Here is a 20,408-nt window from a genome sequence, read left to right as displayed (position 1 = left end):
TCTCTAGGGCACAGTCAAGTGGACAAGCCCAGTTTGCATCCTTGAGAGGGGTTGCAAATGTCGACCAACTTTGCTAGCACGATTTCAGCGTGTTCCTTTAGTAAAAGGCCTGGTCTCCTTTAGAGGTGAGGGTGCCGAGGGCGAACCTTATGGAAAATGCAGAAAACAGCACCCTGTCCCCGCCCCCCCCCCCGACGTGGCGGCAGGGAAGCCACAGAGAGTGGACAGGTGAAGTCTGTCTCCTGTGCCCCATCGCTTCCTAGGTTTCAGCATCCCCCGGTGCAAACACAAGGACCCACGTGTGCACACAAGGACCCTGCAGCCGGAAAGCTGACCACAGTGTTGGCCGGTGTTTCCCAAAAAGCATGCAGCAGCACCCCTGGAGGGTTTGTTAAAGCCCAGGTGGCTGGGCCCCACCCCGTTTCGGATTCCATGCGTCTGGGATGTGGCTCAGGCACCTGCATTGCCAGCACACCACCCAGGGATGCTGGTGCTGCAGATCCAGGACCTCACCTGGAGAACCACTGAGACAACCAGTGATGCCAAAAGTCAGGTGAGCTAAGTGCCGGGATGTTTGACCTATACATTTGCACCTGCTCGCTGCGGCTTCTCTCCCACTTGCTGGATCGTCTACCTGGATTCTCCTCTGTCGTGTACTCAGGGGTCTAAGGTTTACCCTACTTGCAAGCTAACCTGTTAGTCTATCACAGATTCGCAGGTGCTGGCAGAGGATGTGAGATGCCTGGGTCAGAGACAAAGGACAGATCAGAGCTTACAGCCAGCCAGAGCAGCAGCCCAAGTATCAGAGTTTACACCGGTTCCCCCAGAACCAAATCCCACAGGAGGGCCAGGTGACACACTGGCCCTGCGGTGGGCTGTGGTACAAGAAAGGCACCCCGTGCTTAGGTGGAACCTGAATCTTTTGTAATGGACAGTAGAGCTTACCTGACTTTTGCCCTGGAGGGAGACATTTCTTTATTCTACTGACAGTACAGCACCTTTGCTCCAGGGGTAGACACCGCCCCGATATTTCAAGGCTGTTTGCTACACAAATGTTCTGAAAAATATAGTTTGGAATGAAGGCTTCATGCACCTCTTCTCTCGGGATGTGCAGAAACCTGAAAGACCCGTGGAGGATCGTCTCCAAACACGCCTGTCCTCCTTTTCATTGGAAATTGCCAGAATGTAAGTGTAGTAGTCTCTCGGGGTTCCCATAACAAAATATCACGAGCTTGGTGGCTTAAAACAGCAGAATTTAATTTTCTTGCGCTTTTGGTGGCCAGAAGTCTGAAATTAAGGTGTTGGCAAGGCCGTGTTCCCTCTGAAGCTTGTAGGGAGGACCCTTCCTTGCCTCTTCCAACTTGTGAGAGCTCCAGGTGTTCCTAGGCTCGTAGATATAGCACTCGAGCCTCTGCTTCCATTTCCACATGGTGTCCTCTCTGTGTTGTGTCTTCACACGGATTGTCTTCTTATGAGGACACCAGTCATATTGGATGAGAAGCCCACACTACTCTAGTGTGACTTCATCTTCACTAACTACATCTCCAATGACTCTGCTCCCAAACAAAGTCATATTCGCAGGCACTGGGAGTTCGAACTTCAACATACCATTTTGTGAAGGGGACACAGTTCAACTCATAACACGTGACAAGTGGGACTTGAGGTTGCTAATCAAACTGACCTTAAAATAAGCAGATTACCAGACTTAATCACAGGCATCCTTAGAAGCGGAAGAGGCAAGCAAAATAGTGCATCAGACTGATGAGATTCGGGAGGGACTAAACCCGCCACTGCCAGCTCTGAAGATGGGGGGACCGTCAGTCAAAGAATGCGGGAAGCCTCTAGAAGCGGGAAGAGACCAGGAGTCAGATGCTCCCTGGGAGCCCCCAGAAAGGAGCTCAGCCCTGCTGACACCTTGGTTTTTAACCCAGTGAGGACTTCTAACCTACAGAAATATCAGACAATAAACGTGCGCTGTTTCCATGCACCAAGTTGGTGGCAATTTGTGAGAGCAGCATGGGAAATGCTAGAGCCATCAATCGCAATACAGTTGGGATACCACAAGTTCATTGCCCCAACTAGTTCCTTTATTGTCCTCTATGCCACAAATTTCATGCGAACGTTGCCGTTCTGAATCCCATGACTGTTGCGTGTATAACTATTTCTGAATCTCAGAAAGAAGGAATTTTGCTCAGAGCGCCAATTTCTCTTTCCACCCATCTTTCTCCCTTATTTAGAGTCTTGACCATCACGGCACCACTCCCAGGTGACTGAAATTGCAACGCCGCTTTACCTTGGGCTTTGCTTTGTTTTTCAATTAAAATCTTTTGTTGGTAGAAGATAGGAGTGCTTGCTTGTTTAATGTGTGTGTATCGAGCCTGATGACTCCCTGTTTGTCTAATAGGAGCTCAGGAAATCAATCAATATTTGTGATGAAACAACACCTCCTCCTCCGTATGCACAATGGCTCGGAAGGTTTGAGTTGTTTAGATTGCAGCTACTCGGGCCACTTGTTTTCTACGTCCTTCGCGCTTTGGGGGAAGGGACCGGATCTTATTCACCTTTGCATTCTCTACAGCGTGGAGCTCATACATTTTAGACTCTCGCTAAATAATGCTAAATGATCGAAGATGGGGATGGTTGTTTTCTGGAGATGTTTTCTCATGTTTTGGCAGCCTTAATTTCCTGTATCTCTTTATTGTTTTCTGTTCTCCTGGCATCCCTCCAGTGGCCACCTCATCTTTCTGTAACCAAGCTTCCTGAGACAGAACAGAGCATTCCAGGTGTGGTCTCATTGGAGTCTCTGAGCCGTGAGGTAATGCTCGTCTTCATAATGGTACCTTGTTCTTGCCTGGCACCTTACAAATACATTCATTGCTGGTGAAGAGCGTGAGCGCGCGCGCACACACACACACACACACACACATTCACTCACTTCCAAGAGCGGAGCGCAAGTAGGTTATCCGCCCCTTCAGAAAACGGACAACTGCCAGCCAGGTCCCTCCACGTTTCATCGAGGGATCCACTTGACGAAGGGAATAACATTTTACCTTGAAATTTTAGAACACCTGTCATCTCGGATCTCAAAGTACCGGTGGAAACTTAAGTTTGCCTTTGTAACATCGCCATGGGAACAGCACCCTGGCTTTTGAAGGTGACCCATTACTTAGCTTCAGGGTGAGGTGGGAGGCTTTTGGGAAAAGTCCACCCGGAGGGGTGGGGCTTCTGAAAGAGGATCCAGAGTGACATCAGTGAAAGAGGGTTCGGGAACGTGGCCTCCAGGGAGGGCACAATTGAAGCGCAATCTATTTGAAGGAGAATGTGATTTTTCTAAAAGAACCAGGCAATTACGAGCAAATATCAGATAATGAGAGTTTTCTGACCTCTGAGGAGGTTTGGAGTTAGTTGTAGCTCACCTCTTAACACTATCCAGAAATGTGTGGTCGAACGGCCTCCGGGTTCCGTAAAGAGAACGAGGGTTTGGATTTGCACAGAAGTTCCCACCCGAAAGCTGAGGTGTCTGAGTTCAGCCTGGCATGGAGGACACTAATCTGCAAAGGTGGGGATGTTGTGAAAAAATTCCTGACATAAATTATAGCAGAAAACCTGAATTTATGTTGTCTTTCATCGGGCTGCCTTCTTGCTGGCTAATGCTTCAAATATGCTCCCAGGGTCCTGATACATCTAAAAACACCAGTTTCAGGGCTTTCTTCTTCCTCTTCTTCTTCTTCTTCTTCTTCTCCTTCTTCTTCTCCTTCTTCTTCTTCTTTTTGTCTTGCTAACACGTGCATATGCCCTTTAACTCACCAAAGTTTTTGAAAGAAGTGTTTATTAAGATAAAAGAAAGTTCACTTACAGGACACAGCAATATGCCCATCAATGCAGGCCAAGTTCATCTACCATATGCTTGGGCAACATTCAGTCCAAAAATGGTTCAGGCCAGACCAGTGAGTCCTTTGGTTTTGGATGTTCAAGGAACTGGCATCATGGCCAAATGAAAACATAATTTGCAGCCTCTTGTGAGCATTACAGCCTGATGTGGTCATGAAGAGTACCAAGAACGTTAGGACTGGTTCAATGTAATGGATCGTACCAACGCCATACTGAACCATATTGGAACATGATGCTCAAGGAAAAATCAGTCATACTGATCTTGTCTTTATTTAAAATTGTGATGTTTTGCTCATGGTGGACTTTGGGCATTAATTCTGATTTATTAAAAGGTTGCACTAAATATTATTTGCCTTGACATCTGAGTTTTTTGGCGTCCCCTTGAATTTTGCTGCAAAGGCAAATGAGGCACCTTAGTCTTAGCGGGGGGTGGAGATAAGCATTAGCTCCACCCCCTCCTGAAGCCCCACTGAGATAACTGTAATGAGTCTTTAAAAGTCACAAACCCACAAAGGCAAAGAGGATTAGAGAAGACCTTGGAAGGTCGAATCGGATGGAGAAGTGGTACTTGACCTAGCAGACTGGAGAAAAGGACACCCCTCACTGGCAGTGGCAAATGCTGAGAAACAACCTTATTTCTATCACGAGACTCACTTCCTCCCACACACTAACTCTTCAAAGTTGCTGGAAGTAAGTGCTACTGAGACTGTGATTGAAAGAGGACTGTGATTGAAAGAGCCTTCTTTAAGGGGTGGCTAGATTCAGCAGCAACCTGGAGGTTTACTTTCTGGAGAGAGTAAACTGAGGCTGTCTGATCTGGGAGCACCAGGTGCAGCTAAAATAAGGATAGCTTATTGGGATGCATAAGATGGGAGCATAAGAGGTAGTTTGTAAGTAAATGTTCAAAATTCCAGTCTCCTTCCCATTTTAGGGTGGGGACCCTGGAAGCCAGCCATATACCCTTCAGGCACAAGATTGGAAGTGTCTTTTCTGGGGAGCCTCACCAGCAGATGAGGACTGACCCCAGGAGCTCCCAAGAACCTGGCCCAGCCTGATCATCCTGTAGTAAAGACCATGGGCCACAAACCCCAAAAGGCTTCCAGTCAGCCCTTAGTGGCTCCTTCTTACACACTGACCACCAAGGATCATCAGGCAAGATGCCCAGGGTGAAGTATATCCCAGCAATAACAAAGAGCAAAGCAACAGGAAAAAGTGCACCTTGTAGAAGCAAGAGACCACGCAGACAGAAGAAGAGAACAGAATAACCTCTGAGAGGTAAGAAAAGATACTGCATCCATAAAACAAGAATAGTATCTTATATAAAAGGAATACACAGGGTACAAAAGAAACCCGAGAAAATAAAAATATGATAGCTGAAATTTAAAACCCAGTAAGAAAGCTGAAAGGTAGTGTTGAAATCTTCCATAAAGTAGCATAAAAAGATTTAAAAAAATTAAAGACAGGGAAAAATAAGAAAATTAGGGAATCAATCCAGGTAATAGGAATCCAATTAGTAAATTATCGGAGTGGAAACAGGAGGAAATGGGAAGGAAATTATTTAAGAAATAATAGAGGAACATTTCCTAATGGCAAAGGACGCTATTTTCTAGAACGAAAAAAGCCCACCATGTACCCTGTTCAAAGTATGAAAACGATGCATGCCAACCAAGCCACGTCACTGAAGAATTTCAGAATGCTGGGGACAAAGAGAAGACTCAAAGCACTGACAGTGACAAGCAAGTGGTTCACAGATAAAAAAAAAAAAATCAAGAATCAGAATGACATTATATTTAAAAAGACAATAAAAGGAACTATTTTGGAAAAAAACCAGAAAGAATCAGAATGACGTTAATCAGAGTTCTTTGTATCAACCCATCAATCCCAGAAGCTAGAAGACAGGGCTACGACGCTTTCCAAATTCCAGGAAGAACTTAATTCTATCCTCGAATTCTATCCCCGGCCGGAAAATCCACTAAGTGTGAGGGTAAGACAAAGACCTGTTAGGACGTGCAAGATGTCAAGAAATTCACCTCAGGAAGAAATTACTCAGGAAGCTGCTACAGGATGTACTCTATAAAACCACAGAAGAGGAAGACTCAGAATATAAAAAACAAAGGATATGGCAGAGACATTTCTTCCGGAAAAATGACCTGATAGATGCCCTCACGTGTTTGAGTATACACAAAGATAGTGTTTGGGTGTATAGTGGTAATAAATACACAGGGAGTTAAGTGCACACACACACACACACACACGCACGCGCGCGCGCGCACGCACACACACACACATCGTACAATGATAAGCTCTAGGGAAAACACTATTGAGCAAGAAAGGAAAAGTAACAGTATAGTGTGACTCAGCTGCAAATAGCATTTGCAAGCATAATTATGTAAACACAAGACTGCTACAACCAATCTACATTGTAACTGCATTGATATTCAGAGGATGGAAAGTCAAGAAATGCATGTGGATGAAGTAGGGTGCAATGACTATGGGGTGAATGAGGACCGTCTTGTCATTTGTCCATAAAGAGAGGTTCACAGATAGGACCTAAAATGGAAGACTCCAGGAAGAGGAACAGGAGCATGTTATTCACAGATAGGAAAGGAAGCACCCAAGAAATGTGCTAAACTCGTGGCCAGTGGGTTGCCTCTGGGAGAGCGAAACACGCTAAGGAGGTTCTTCTGTTTTTCATAAAAAAGCCTTGTGGAACAATCTGACTTTAAGATATGTGCATATATAATTTTGATAGGAGAAAACCCCACAAATGAGGAAAGGAAGGAGAACTTTGATCTTTGAAGAGCAGTTCACAGAGACACAGTGAGGACTGGGAAAGAGAGCAGGTGACTCAGATGTGAGCGATTTCACGGGTGCGGTGGCAGAGGGTGGACCCATGATGTCAACCACACCTTCTTCTTCTGAGTCAGAGAACTCGACACCCACTCTGGGAACCAAGAGGTCTCCAATCGCCCTGCTGCTGTATTGCTGTGAAAACATGGAAAGTATCGGAGTATGTTTCCAGGGTAGGACGTATGGATGATAATTTGAATTAATGATTAAAGATTCCAGTGCAAGCCTGGGCAGCATGAGAATTAATTATAGATTTGATTAAAGAGATTCAGGTTCATTAAAAGTTAAGTGTTCTTATATTCCTCAGAATTGTTGATCTCCGTAAAATGAAGTTCGCGATTCTTGAGTGGGTCTTGCCCAAGGTCCCCGAGCTAAAGCTAAAACACATTAAGGACCCCCTTTCCCTGTCCTGCATGCCCCGGTCATAGGAGTCATGCCTCATTTTAATGCACACGCCGCTGGTGGATCTCTTTAATCCTTACCATTTTCCCCTCGGGCCTACTGCTTGCCCTGGATGCTTGAATTTGTAATTAAGCTGGAGTTGATGCTGTCTCTGTAGTTACGTAGTTTCTAAGATTGAAATAGTTTTTCTGCTCCCATTTGGATGGTCTTTCTAACAAGGCCAGAGATAAAGCTCTCTGAAAAATGGAGGTACAGGGGCACCCGGGTGGCTCAGTTGGTCGAGTGTCTGACATCAGCTCAGTTCATGATCTCGAAGTTCGTGGGTTCGAGCCCCGTGTGGGGGTGGCAGCTGTCAGCCTGTCAGTGCAGAGCTTGCTTCGGATCCTCTGTTCCCTTCTCTCTGTCCCTCCCCAGCTTGGGCTGTCCCAGAAATAAATAAATATTTTTTAAAAATGGAAGTACAAAAGGGTGCTTACTTTGAGAAGAATTGAAATAGGTAAACGTCAATGGCGGTATTATCAGAAACAAGAGTTCTGGGACAAAGCCAAGTCTTAGTATTGTGTTGGGTATTTCCATTTGCCAATCATTCCCTCATTTTCTGCTTTTCTCCCCCCTGTGTGATCCAGGACTCTAACTTGTATTGGTACCTTCTCTCGGCTTCTTGGCCCTTTGACTTCCAGTTAGGTGCTTGGGTTCAGCAGGGATAAGCCCAGTCTGGGCAGCTGCAAGCCTCAGTGGCTGCTGCATTTGCTGTGGCTCTGAGCTCTCTCTGGGCTCTACTGCAGGGTGCCCTCCCTCTGTCCCTTCAGGTCCAAGGATGCTGACAGCTCCCATGGACACCAGGCACCATGGTTTTCATGGTTCCATGATGGTTTTCATGGTTCTGTGAAAGCCATCCACACTCTGAGTAGGTGGTTGATTAAACTCAATTCAACTAGACTTTCTCATGGTGCCATCTATTTTCTGCCAAGACCCTGACTGATCAGAGTGTGGTTTTCAGCCATGTCCTCTGTTTGTCTCCCAGTCTCCCCCAATAACTAACGAGTTCCCGAGGGCAACGGCTCTCACTCATTCATCTTTGTTTCCCCAATGTGTAATACATGGCCTGTTGTATTGTAGGCATTCAATATATGCTAGGCAAATGAAACAATGTACCCATTAGGGAATTCCTCTATTTGGGCTTTTTTTTAATGGAAAATTTAACAGTATTGGTTTTTCCAATCCATGAGCATGGAGTATCTTTCCGTTTGTGTCATCTTCAGTTTCTTATTTCAGTGTTCTATAGTTTTCAGAGTACAGGTCTTTTGCCTCTTTGGTTAAATCTACTCCTAGGTATTTTACTATTTTTGGTGCAATTGTAAATGGGATTGTTTTCTCAAATTCTCTCTCTGCTACTTTATTATAAGTATACAGAACTGCAACCGATTTCTGTATATTCATTTTGTATCCTGCAACTTCTCTGAATTCACGTATCAGTTCCAGGAGTTTTTTGGTTGAGTCTTCAGGGTTTTCTATATATTGTACCATGTCATCTGCAAGGAATGCGAGTTTTACTTCCTTAATGTGATGTTCTATTTCAGAGAAAAGGTTGAGGTTATTTAACATATCTAGACCAGGAAACAAGAGTGGAGGTTGTGCATTTAGGAAGGAAGCATTTACTGCTGTCCATGGTTTACAGCCATTAAATGTCTGGGCCAAGCCTCCCTGCCTAACCCTGCACAAATGTTAAGATAATAGGCCTATAAAACCTTCTTCACAAGCTGTTTCATTTGAAGGTATTGAATAAAGGTATAAAACAGACACTCATATGCACAAAACATGCAATGGCTTTGGACACCATATCTACCATTTCAGATGCATTCAGCCACGAATAGAATATTCCATTTCAAGGGCCTAAAATATAAAGTTCATTATCTCACGTAACAAAAATCTAGAGGCTCCAGGTCCTTCTCTGACACCTCACAAGGCTGGCTGTTGTCTTTTCTACCCCTTGCCCTTCCAAAGCCACAAGATGGCAGCCCCTTCCCAGGCACTATCTTCCCATGAGTCCAGCAAAGGCAGACAAGGAAATTCTTTTCACTTTGTTTCCTTAGTGAGGCGTTTAGCAGGTGCACGCTCTTGTCCATTGGCCTTAGTGGGCTCTCAGACCCATGACCTAGCTGCAAGAGAGGCTGGGGAATGAATGTCTGGTGTTTTCAGCCACTGCAGTGGGAGGCGGTCTCTACTAGCAAGAAATAAGAGGCAGAGGAGAAGCTGTTGGATAACCAACCAATAGTGTCAGCAGCATAACTCGGAGAAGCAGAAAAGGAGAGATGCCAAAATTGTGGAGGGTTCTGCATACTTTATTTATTTATTTATTTATTTATTATTTATTTATTTATTTATTTTAATGTTTATTCGCTTTTTGAGAGACAGAGACAGAGTGTGAGCAGGGCAGGGGGAGAGAGAGAGGGAGACACAGAATATGAAGCAGGCTTCAGGCTCTGAGCTGTCAGCACAGAGCCCAATGCAGGGCTCGAACTCACGAACCATGAGATCATGACCTGAGCCGAAGTCAGATGCTTAACCGACTGAGCCACCCAGGCGCCCCCAGGGTTCTGTATACATTTAATTGAGAAGACTATTTTATACATACATGATTTCCACTCTTTATGTAGGTTGACTTATTTGACTAGAGAAACTCAGGGGGCAGAAATAGTGATGTTGTAGGGGCGCCTGGGTGGCTCAGTTGGTTAAGCTTCCGACTTCGGCTCAGGTCATGATCTGGCCATCTGTGAGTTCGAGCCCCACATTGGGCTCTGTGCTGACAGCTCCGAGCCTGGAGCCTGATTCAAATTCGATGCTGCCTCTCCCCTGCTTGCGCTCTGTTTCTGTCTCTGAAAAATGGATAAAAGTTAAAAAAAAAAAAAAAAGAAATGGTGATGATGTCAGTCTGTCTCTTCTGTGACATGAACCTGACATTAATGTTTATAAGGGCATTACTCAATCTGCACATGAAAGCTGGCACAAGTGCTGAGCACACACACACCCCTTTGTACTGGATTCTCCTTATTCCCCGTTATATTTTCGTGGTTCATTAAATTTACTTGCATTTTTTAATAATGACAGCAGAAATCCTGCTGTAGGTCTTCTTTTGCCATAGAATTGCCTGGGCAATAAAAGTTGTCTCGGGTTAAAGCTTACAGTAAAATAGATGAGGTGCTATTATTCTTTCTCAATGAAAGAAAAAAAATAAACTTTTTTCATTGCTTGAAAGAGGACAGAACAAATATTTATCGAGTTCCCTCTGTATGCTATACATTTTTGCGTGTAACCTCATGGACCCTCAGAACAAGTGTGTGTGTGTGTGTGTGTGTGTGTGTGTGTGTGTGTTTGCTGCTGTCCACTTTGTATAGTGGGGGCGCTGATGCTCAGAATAGCTTCCACCAGTCATAGGGATAAAGCCCAGATTCAAGCCAGGTCGATCCATGATGCTTTACGACCCCCATCCGCTCATTCCCCACGTAGTGTGGATGGTTCAATGACCATGTGGCCTTCCATAATGCAGTCTCTTATAAGACTGAGTCACGGGGTCAAGGGTCAGTGTATCAGCTTGCTAGGGCTGCCATAACAAAGTACCACAACCTGAGTGGCTTAAAACAACAGAAACTTGTTCTCTCAGTTCTGGAGGCCAGATGTTCAAAATCACAGTGTCGGCCGAGTTGGTTCCTTCTGGAGGCTCTGAAGGTGGGCTCTGTTCCAGGCCTTTTCCAGGCTTCTGGTGGCGGCCAGTGATCCTTGGCGTTCCTTGGCTTAAATACACATCACTCCAGTGTCTGCCTCAGGCTCACAGGGCCCTGTCCTCTCTGAACAGCCTTCTCTCTCCTGAGGACAGTAGTCAATGGATTTAGGACCCACTATCTCCTATGACCCATCCTAACTAAACTAATTACAACTGCAAAGACCTATTTCCCAATAAGACTACATTCTGAGGTTCTGGAGGACGTGAATTTTTTTGGAGGTAAATCCTGTTCAACTCAGTTTAATGAGCTTTGAGTAACGGAGAAATTGAAAGGATTTGATTTCACTGTTACCAGAGCCATCCACCTGGCATATGAGCACTCAGGAAACATCTAGAAAGGACAGAGTGAGACCCAATCTTCCAATTCTTTCAGCAAATGCCTATTGAACACCTGCTGCATCTTCTAAGCACTGGGATCTGACAGTGAACCACACAGAAAAGGTTCCAGGCCTCTATGGCTTCCTTCTGTGTCCTGTGCTTTGTTCTCTTACCTTCCAGGGCTAATAGGACAGGTGACACCTGTGAGCAGGTGTGAGCCAGGGCAAGATTTATCCATGGGGTGTTCCTCTCCATGCTGGCCCAGGGCAAAGATCAACCATCATCACCATACATGGTCACGACTCTCCTTACTTTTCACAAGACAGCCTTAACCCACATTACCCTATTTAATTCTCTCAAAAACACTTGGATATGGTTATTATTTTTGCCTTACCCATGAAAACAATAAGTAATGAAGCTAGGACCGGATATAGGTCTCCTCATTCGTATGCCTTTGTCTTTTTTTTCCCCCAGTGCCTTGCAGCAAGACAGATAACACAAAGGTACGAAATAACCATTGGACCATGCGGCATAGTGAGGACCATGATGAATGGGAGATTGCACGTAATTAATACAGATTCACATCCAACTTTTAGAAACTGCTCTGCTGATGTATGCCAAGATTACAAATGCACATGTCCTTTGACCCAGGGATGCCACTTCCAGGAATTTGTCCTATGGATATGCTCGTACATGTGTGAAACCACCGAATGGCCCTCAGTCGTAGACTGGGTAAAATAAATGTGTGCTATCTGTACGAAGGATTAGTAGACAGCTATTGAAAATGAGCTAGTTTTTAATGTACTAATATGACTCTATCTCCAAGATACACAACAAAGTGCAACACGCATTTGTGCAGAAGGGTACACATTTGCTTGCATGTTCGTGAAATATCTCTAATGTGGAAGAAACTGGTCATTGATTACCTCCAGGGTGGGTTTCTTTTTGCATATATCCTTTGGTAAGTTTTGTTTGCTGAACCATGTGAATACATTTCCTGTTTTTAAATAATGAAATAAAATACTGTGTAGGTCCAGTGAAATGCAGGGAAGGGGTCCATTTTGTCACCCCTTCCCTGGGTGTGGGGCCATGTGATAGCCCCCGTTCAGTCTTTCCCTGCACCTTATTCCCACCCGGCATGCGATCAGGCTCATTATAACGTAGTTCGCTGACCCAAATCAGCTCATTCTTTCAGCTTTGCGGGTTAGCACTTGAGGCTGTTTGGGTTCAACATTGGCCAGAGCTGCTGCTCCCCCTGGGCTCTCCCTGAATGGCATTTGTACCCTCCCAGCCACCCCAGGCCATGCTCCAGTTTCCTCTAGCTTGTTCCCCTCCCTCACTGAATCCCATCTCTGCCTCTGACCCCCGCCCCCCAACACCCCCACACACATCCTCGTCCATCTGCTTTCTAGAGATGTCTGCGAAGCTCCCTCACTTCCACCCACCCTCCCCACCCTAGACTCAGTCTTTTATCTCCAACTAATGCCGCCAAATGACCTCCCTTCCACCCCTTTCCCCTCTGTAGACCCTTCTACCCCCTTCTGCCAGGATTATCCAAAGACACAAATCTCACTCTGTCATTTCCCTGTTGAAAAATTCCCCTGGCCCCCCATGAGAGTTCAGCTTCTTTAGTATGGCACCTGGGTCCTCTTAGGAGCTGGCGCTGGCCTGCCTGCCCCTCCCCTCCCCCCCCCCCCCCATATGCCCATACCTCCCTGCCTCTATCCTAACCAGTCTTTCCCACCTTTGGTACCCACCAGGCTGGGGCAGATCCAGCTTCTGTGGGGCTGGAAACTTACACAATTGGGGCAAGGGAGGGTTTCTTTAAGAAAATGAATACAGTGCTACCAGTGAAACTGATGTGCATTTACAACAACAAAATCACATAAATTAATGTGTGTTTACGATAATAAAAATTCATAACAAATGGCATATTTTCAAAGACCTTAGAATGTCCAGAACATAAGATAATATTTTCATTAATTATATGACATACTTAAAAAAAAAAAGTTTATTTGTTTGTTTTGAGGGGGAGAGAGAGAGACAGAGAGAGAGGGAGAGAGAGAGAGAGAAAGAGAGAGAGAATGAGTGGGGAAGGTACAGAGAGAGAGGGAGAAGAATTCCAAGCAGGCTCAGCACTGTTAGCATCTAGCCTGATGTGGGGCTCAGTCTCATGAACTGTGAGATCATGACCTGAGCCAAAATCAAGAGTCGGATGCTTAATCAACTGAGCCACCCAGGTGCCCCCATATGACATGACTTTATGCTGCATAGTCTAAGAGCCTTGTTATGTGGCACTGACCCTTGATGGCATCTTCTGTGAAGAGAAGAAGAGAGGGCCATCTATTCTCTAGCATGGTGGATTGAAAATTCCTTTCATTGTTGACAATCGCGCAAGGTTTTGTTTTCACAACTCATTATTAGTCTTGTCATGCTAAGAAGCAATATCTGTGTTACTACACTTGATCTTAGCCAAAAGGCTGAGAAGCGATGCAATATCTGTGTTAAGACACATCAGACATGTGACCACACACACAGATATTCTTGCTACCTATCGTGCTGCTACAGGCTTGGGCTTGACAGACACGGGAATTCTCTGGATCATTCCATTTGGGGCAATTTGCATCAAAATGGACATGCACCACGTGGTTTGTTTTAACGGCAGAGGCTGTGTTGGTTCCAGATGGACCAGTAACCCCATCCTTGCTGTGGGCCAGTTGTGGATGGAGAAGAAGGGCAGACTCCCAACAAGTGTCAGAAGAAGCTTCTAGGAGTCTGAGGGCAAATGAAGGCCAGGTGCTCCGGGGTTGGGAAGAAGTCAAGCCTTGCAGCAGACCCCATGTCCCCGAAGTGAGACAACAGACAAGCAGTGAGCAGCAAGCAGGGGCCTCCTGGCGCTGGAGGAGGTTGCCTTACATGGCTAAGCAGTGTGGCCACGGTCAGTTCCTTACCTCGTGGAGCCTCTGCTTTCTGACCTGTACAAAGGGGATGAGGACACTTTCTGCCAGCGTTCAGTGACATAGTGAATGCACAGACCTGGCCTTGTGCAGGCCGTCATTGCCGATGGTCCCTCTGCTCGACAACAGTTGGGGGAGGCCAATGGGGCTGTCCTCACCACAGTAATGGGTACAATCACTGTAGGCCCCAACTCTCCAAGCCCACCCACCCCACCTGGTCAGCACTCCGGCAAAGAACCCTTCAACCTTTCCAGGGTTCAGGTATATCCCCAAGAGAGAGAAGCCCCTCAGCCTAGCTGGTTGGGACCCTGAGGGCCTTCCTTCCCCGGAAGCGGTGTAGGCCTCATACAGTTTCATGAGTCTGGTACCGCAGACGGACAGAATCGAGGCTCTTTCCTTTAATCCTCCCATCACTTGCCTCTCTAGATTCCAAAAGGCCATATTTATTGCTAAAAGCATTCTTGAGAGACTAGTCCAACTCACTTGGGTTGTGGGTAAAAAAATGAATCTGTCCCTGCAGCCAAATATCGGTTCTACTGAGTCTTTCTCCTATAGGCCCTTGTGTTTCTGTAGGGATAATTATGATTCGCTAGACAAACTGAGTTTTAGGTTTCCTGTGTATTATGCATTTAACGGACACCTTTTGGAGAAATGTCCAAGCTCCACAGACAGCTTGAGCATGTCAGACGCGTTAAGGGACCCAGCTTGGGCTGGGTGGGTGCAGCCACCAGCCCCTGTAGCTTGGGAACCTGTTAAGTTCCCCCCCGGGCAAAGCAGTCACCTGTGTGCGTACTTGTGACATACCCCAAAGAGGGACTGGAGCTCAGAACACGAACAGAAGTCATCAATATTGAGAAAGACCACACGAGAAGGGAAACCACTATGGAGACACCAGCACGAGATTCTACCAAATGGTGAGATGCCTGTCCTGATGCCCCCGGTGCTTCGCCGTGAGGTGCTCCAGCTGGGTCTGTGCAACAGACTTGCGCAGCTGGGGGGGCAGAAATACCCACCTCACTGCCAGAAGCTCCGTCTGGTGCCTTTGCAAGAAGGATGGGCAAAGAGACCCTAGCGATGTCTTTGTGGAGTCTCCCCTTATCTGAGCAACCCCCCCCAATGCTGGAGGGCACCCGGTGCAGGCTGCAAAAAGGCCACTTGTTGGAACCTTGGATCAAATGCAACCCCAGGTTCTTTTGAGCATGAGGGCTTGGGCCCCTTTGCTCAAGCAGGCAGCTCTGGGGAGGAGGAAGGGTAGGAGTGCAGCCCTCAAGGATGGTGGCTTTGTCTCTAGCGTGCAGAGAGGGCCGAACGTTGTAGAATGAGTGGTGGCTGTTAGGCTTGGTGTCCGCCAGGATGGATTGCTCCCCTAGCGGCAGGTGAGGGACGCCTGGTCTGAAAGGAGGTGACAGTCGGCCTCTTGCTGTGGCCTTGACAACCCTGCCGGCCATGGGCTCCACCCCAGGCCCCCTCCCCCCTGCACGTGGGGGCCTGTCCTGAGCACAGAAGGCTTTGTTCTCCCCTGAATTCTGCCTTCCCTTCTCCCCCCTCACCTTGTCTCTGAAGCAGGTCAGACAGAAGAGAAACACCTAACATTCCCCATGGCACCCTGAGGTCCCACTCCGTGAAAGGCCCTGCACCAACTGCTGGAGGAGTGAAATGAGGCCGAAAGGGGGTTAAACACTGGCCTTCTTCTCTAGGGGCTTGTCGGGATCAAAAGATTTAAATGACTGCACAAGGCACCGAGGTGGAGAGTCATGTGAGTGTAAAGTGAACTTGCCCGTGGCCCCCAGAGCCACACAGCAGTGAGAGCCCAGGAACACGCATGAGGGTAGTGTGGTTGCCTGGAGGGCACTGGTCTAGGAGCCAGCGGTGCACTCATAAGGCTGGGTTGGACTGGTCGTGTTGTGTTGAGTGAGGCACCCAGCTCAGCTATGTCACCTGCAGCATGCCAGTGGGTGGGCACAGGTCGGAACACAGGTCAGGGTGGGCAGGAGACCTCGGGTCTCCTTCTCTGCCAACCACAGCGCCATCTTGTATCCTCAGCCTCCTGGACCTTAGCTTCCTCATCCATAAAATCATGGCATGATGGTCTTTCGGGCTTTCCAGCTCCGGAACTCCAGGACGTTCTAATGAGATAACGTATACGAAGGCTATAAAAAATAATGTTCTGGTAAGGCATTATTATGTTATTACTACCTCTGGCAATAAAGGTTTTGTAGAGGAAGTGGAATGTAAACTTGGCCTTGGAGGAATAGTAGGGTTTGGATTGTGCGTATAAAAGTGTATAAAGGGCAGGACAGGTAAGCTGAGAAAAAGAGGGAGTAAGAAGTGATGAAGCAAGGGTCTCTCTAGGGGGACAAGCTGATGGACTCTAGGTGGCTGTGATGTGAAACTGGGACTCAGCAATGATGAGACGGAGGCTGAGGCAGCAGCATCACCTTCTGGAAATTCTTCAGGGGCCCTGGCTGAGGCCACAGAGGCCACAGTTCCCAGTGGTTGAATGCCATGAGCATGACATCAACCCCCCTTCCCAAAAGAAGTCTGAAAAGGGGCCCTGGGTGGCTCAGTCGGCTGGGCGTCCGACTTCTGCTCAGGTCATAATCTCACAGTCCGTGAGTTCGAGCCCCGCGTCGGGCTCTGTGCTGACAGCTCGGAGCCTGGAGCCTGCTTTGGATTCTGTGTCTCCCTCTCTCTCTGCTTTTCCCCTGCTCATGCTCTCTCTCTGTCTCAAAATTAAATAAAAACATTAAAAAAAATTAAAAAAAGAAAAGAAGTCTGAACAGAGATTGTGACTTCTTAGTTGACTGTCCTTGAAAGCTTTAACCTCACATGGAGCCTTCATCTAAATATGCCAGAGGCTCCCCTTTCCTGGGGCCTTGGAAACCATTTCTCTGATCACTGAGCCACCATGGCATAAATGACTACTTTTATGAAAGTCCATTTTTAAGTGCTTGGTATACGGCACTGAGAATTCTCCAGGCCTCGGTGGCATGGAAAAAGTCACAAACTGTGTTGCTAATGTCGACTTTGAAGTTGTCACTGCAAGGGGGAAGCTGTCTTTGGCGTGGGAGGCACTCACATTTAATTATCATTCAACAGACACTCCTCAAAACTGTTCCTGGATGCTTCAGCTATTATTCTGGTTGCTTCTAAAATAAAGTCTTGGGATTAAATTGTGTGTGTGTGTGTGTGTGTTTTGGTGTGCGTGTGCGTGTGTGCACGCGTATGGACAGCCCACAGGATGCCTGTCTTGTTTTATGCGTTGGTTTATCGGGAGAAAGTTGCAGAGCTCAACAGAAGAGGAAGTGATCTCTTCCTGAGGAGCCGTGAGTATGCTTGTTGTAGAGAGGGAGCCCTGGTGACCCTATCTTGGGGAATCGGCTGCATTTTCGGGCAGTCACCATTCATCTGATGTCAACTGCCAAGGAATGAGGGCTTCAGGTTATCACTCCTGGAGACAAAATGGCTTTGCAGTCCTGGAATGTGGACCAGTGTCCAGCTCCCAAGATTTCGTAGGCCCCTCGGTCACCAATCTCCTGATTTACAGCTGTTTTAGCCACTGCTGGCATTGTCTTCAGAAAACACTCACACAGGTGTAGACAACTGGGCAGGAGAGGGCAGGATCAATTGAAGCCACTTCTCCCTGAACTCAGCCTGCAGTGCAGCCAGCCAATGGGCAACGGGGTTACCGATCTCGGGTGGTAATATGCTCCGACGCAGTAGAGCAGGTGAGCAGGAATGTGTGACTCAAGTCAGCGAGCACACAGGGTAAAACTCTGAAGGACTCATTTCTAGGGCCTCATGGCTATACCAGATGCTAATGACCGTGCCGTGATACGTCCACGGCTCTCTCACGGGGACATGGGCAGACCTTAGACACCAGTGCCTCCTTCCCAGGGATGTTTGTTTCAAAATTTTCCCATGATGTCATCCTCATTTTCAACCGGAGTATAGAAACATAGCAAAAATGGCTTATACTAAAATTGCAACATGACGGTGAACAAGAGTTCTGAGTCTCAGAAACCCTGGCCTCACCCCCTCCCACCCTTTCTAGCAAAGCCAAACTGGAGACCAAGAAAGAGATGCAAGAAGAAAAAAAAAGGCGGAAGAACAGCACAGAATGCCCTCGCCAGCTTGGCATCAGGCAGCTGATTAAGAGAAGCTGGGAGGCGCCTGGGTGGCTCAGTCGGTTGAGCGTCCGACTTCGGCTCAGGTCATGATCTCACAGTTCGTGAGTTTGAGCCCCGCACTGGGCTCTGTGCTGACAGCTCAGAGCCTGGAGCCTGTCAGATTCTGTGTCTCCCTCTCTCTCTGCCCCTCCCCCTGCTCGTGCTCTCTCTCTCTCTGTCTCTGTCAAAAATAAATAAACGTTAAAAGATTTTTTTTTTCAAAAAAGAGAGAAGCTGGGACCTCATCATTATGTCAGGTGTCTATTCCTAACCTGGGTGCCCAGAGCTGGAGCCATCCCTAAAGAACCTGTGTCTTGTGAGAATGACCACATGGAAAAGCTCTTCGTGTGTACAGATCTGTTTATGAAATAGCCAAACTTGGTCAGTCCATTATTTAGCAATGATTTTGTGATTTAGGGAATGTTAAAAAAAAGACAGATCTGTGTGGCGTGTTTCATAGAATCTGGTGCCGGGGAAAAGCTTTAAAAAGATGCTGTGTCGTGTAGGACTTTTCGGTTCCTTCAAGCCAGAGCCAGGGTGAGTGACCAGCTGCCACTCAGAGGTCAAAGCCCTCCCCTACTCCCTCTCTTAACCTCCCCCTACTTTGTGGTGCTGGAAATTTCTACTGTCTGAATAATCTGATAACTGTGTCTCCAGCCAGCCGGCATTGAAGTGAAAGCATAATGCCTGGGAAGGAGTGAACGAATGCACCCATTAGCAGCCACCGATGCGTGAGCACCTGTGAGTTTGTCAGGGAGGTGAGACTGGGAAGGGGGGGCACAGGGCTGCCCTGGGGCAGCTGGTCCAGAATGAGGGGGGGCAGGGAGGGAGGGAAAGGCTTGGGTGGCAGCCAGCAGCGGGTGACACGGGGACAGGGGGCTGCTAATGGGAGAATGTGCTGGAAGCAGACTTACCTACTTTACAGTTTTGCCTAGAGCCAGCCCCTGCATTTAACTTTCCCAGGAATAAACCTGTCAGCAAACCAGGCAAGGGCTGTTTGTATTGCTGAGGTTTGCAAAAGCCCACGGGCAGGCCGTGGCTGGACCTTTTGGCCTATGTGTCACCTCCCCTCTCAGGTGAAAAATGCCTCAGGCTTAGGGAGGGGCTGCGGGCGTGGTAAAAAAGCTCAAGGTAACACTTGTCCATTTCTGGCTGAATTCTCCCATCTTGAGCGTGCGAGCTATTCAGCACATTCCCGGAGATACGCAGACCTCTCTGGTTTCTGCCTTCTGGGACTTGCTTAGATCTCAGCGAGCCTTTTTTACCGTTGAGAATTCTGCTAATTCATCTCTTTACATTTTTCTTTAGTTCTCTCTGAAAGGGAAAGGGGAGAAGCCATCCTATTGGTACTTGAACAAGATGCCAGATTCCTCTTTTTCACAGAGCTCCAGCTCCATTCACCTTTTGTTTAAAGACTTGCCTTCCTGAACAAAAAGTTTCAGGAAGATAAAATCAAATAAAAGCAAAAGAAAAAAACCCCCTAGACAGGAAGTAGCATACTGCCTTGTGCCGGTGCCTGACAGCTGGTTCTGAGCTGTGTGTCCTCCTTCAGCCTTACTAACCTCTCTGGGCTTCTGTTTTCTCATTTATAAACTGAAAAGGCTCCCTTAGACGCCAAGGTTATTTCAAGCTTTGAAATTTTGGATTCAAAGATTGGGGAATACAATAGAGCTTCAGATCTGATCCTTTCTGAGTAACAGTGAGATCGGTCCCCAGTTGGACCTAAGAGAGCCACTGGAAACGTGTTGTCCTTCAATACAGAGCTGGCCATCTGATGTATCTTTCATGGCACACCATTAATATAATCATATCAAGTCTTGTAATCAGTCCAATATGAAACCTAAGAATATAGTAGTTACCGTGCCACAGCCAGGGAGAGACCCGGAGTCAATGCCTCCATGAAAACAAAGGAAGGAAGAGAATAAAAAGAAAAGGAGATTTTTCAATCTCTCTCTAGAAGGTTGCTTGCAAAAAAAAAAAAAAAAAAAAAAAAAAAAAGTACCCCGGAGAGTTTCCTTCTAACTTACCGCTGAAACAGAC

Source organism: Panthera tigris, chromosome A3 (genome assembly GCF_018350195.1).
Source record: "Panthera tigris isolate Pti1 chromosome A3, P.tigris_Pti1_mat1.1, whole genome shotgun sequence".
In the NCBI taxonomy this organism is placed as follows: domain Eukaryota; kingdom Metazoa; phylum Chordata; class Mammalia; order Carnivora; family Felidae; genus Panthera; species Panthera tigris.
This window is presented reverse-complemented; position numbering follows the sequence as displayed.